The following is a 2,127-nucleotide window of genomic DNA, read 5'->3' as shown; positions in this document are numbered from 1 at the left end:
GGGCATCGGGGCTTCATCCCAAAAGTGACACGAGTTTGTGTGTGGAGCACATTTCCATCTCTTTCTTTAAACTATTTTTACCAGAGATGGGGTCTCGCTATGTTGGTCTCGAACTGTGGTCTCAAGCGATTCTCCCGCCTCGGCCTCCCAAAGTGAGCCACCACCACGCCCAACCCATTTCCATCTTCTGTACATTAGAAATGAAGTGTGAAGGCCAACCCACTCCAAGAGCTAGCTCAGATAGGGAAGTGGAGGCCAAGCCAGGGCTTCTAGAACAGTCCAATCGCTTCTTGATGACAAAAAGCCTGGATGGTGGCATCGTGAACAGACAGTGACTGTTTCTTCATTCAAGTGCCCGGCATATGGCACATTCATTGTTTGTCTTGCTTTGTTTTTCCTATATAAAAAGAACCCTGGCCGGGCGCTGTAGCTCATTCCTGTAATTCCAACACTTTGGCAGACAGGTGAGAGGACTGCCTGAGCCCAGGGTTCGAGACCAGCCTGGACAACTTGGCAAGACCTCGTCTCTACAATTAAAAAAAGAAAATTAGCAGGGTGGGGTGGTGCATACCTGTAGTTCTAGCTACTTGGGAGGCTGAGGCGGAAGGATTGCCTGAGCCCAGGAGGTCGAGGCTGCAGTGGCTGTGAGTGTGCCACTGCACTCCAGTCTGGGTGACAGAGTGAGAACTTGACTCAAAAAAAAAGAAAGTTGGAGGAGTCTCCACAACCTGTGAGATGAGGGCAGAGAGAGCCTTTGCTATTGGCGGTCTCCACTCAAGTGTTCAGAAGCAGAAAAGGCAGCTTCTCTTCCTCTCGCAACAACCCCCACATGGGTGACCTTTGTCCTCACGTGGACACGGGTGCCACCGAGCTCGGAAGGCAGAGTCACTTGTGTGGGTTAAAAGCCAACCCTTGCTCCATACCTCGCCCTACACATCTCTTCATCTGTATCCTCTGCAGTGTCCTTTATAATAAACCAGCAGAAGATGTGGAAAAAAAAAAAAGCCAGTCTCCCTGGCAGCAGCTGTGCCTGGACTCCTCCAGCTCAGGCAGCACCGACTGCATGGGGGGGGGGCCCTCTCAGGGGAGGCTCCATGCGGTAGAGACACGTCTCGGGCCAGTCGTCCTCTGGAGACAGCCCAATCAGCTCAAAGAATTTATTTTCTTTTTGAGCTGGGGTCTCACTCTGTTGCCCAAGCTAGAGGACAATGGCACGATTACAGCTCACCGCAGCCTCGACTTCCTGGGCTCTGGCGATCCTTTCACCTTAGCCGCCAAGTAGCTGGGACTACAGGCATGCTCCACCAAGCCCGGCTAATTAAAAAAAAAAAATTTTGTAGAGACGAGGTCTCGCTATGCTGCCCAGAAAAAAAAAAGTATATAAATATATATATATACATATATACATATTGGTTTTTTTTATTTCTGAGAAGAAGAAGAAGAAGAAGAAGAGGAAGAGGAGGAGGAGGAGGATCACCCATAGGAGGAAGAAGAAAAAGCAATTAGAAGAGGAAGATAATGACAGAGGAGGAGAAAGGAGCAGATGAGGATGAAAAAGACAAGGAGGGGACAGATGTGGTGGGTCAACCCAGCACATTGGGTTGTAAACCCAGTGTGGCCTGTAAACCCAGCACATTGGGAGGCTGCGGCGAGAGGATTGCCTGAGTCCAGGGGTTCATGACCAGCCTGAGCAACTTGGCCAGACCTCTTCTCTACCAAAAAAAAAAAAATTAGCCGGGCGTGGTGGCGCGTGCCTGTAGTTCCAGCTACTTGGAAGGCTTAGCAGAAGGATCTCCTGAGCCCTGCAGGTCCAGGCTGCGGTGGCCATGCATCTGCCCTTGCCCTCCAGCCAGCCTGGTGACAGAGTGAGACTTCGACTTATAAAAAAAAAAAGACAAGGAGGATGAAGGAAAAAGAATAAAGAGGAGGAGGAGAAGGCAGAGGAAGAGGAGGTCGATGAAGAAGAAACAATGAGAAGACTAAGATGATGATGGAAAAAAGAAAAAGGGGCCGGGCTCGGGGGCTCAGCCTGTAATCCCACGCTTTGGGAGGCCGAGGTGAGTGGATTGCCTGAGCCTGTGGGTTCGAGACCCACCTGGGCAGCGAGACCTCATCTCTACAATAAAT

The sequence above is a fragment of the Carlito syrichta genome, unplaced genomic scaffold (assembly GCF_000164805.1).
Source record: "Carlito syrichta isolate Samal-C Ts95f unplaced genomic scaffold, Tarsius_syrichta-2.0.1 Scaffold311703, whole genome shotgun sequence".
Taxonomy (NCBI): Eukaryota; Metazoa; Chordata; class Mammalia; order Primates; family Tarsiidae; genus Carlito; species Carlito syrichta.
The sequence above is the reverse complement of the archived record's forward strand: the minus strand, read 5'-3'. Positions refer to the sequence as shown.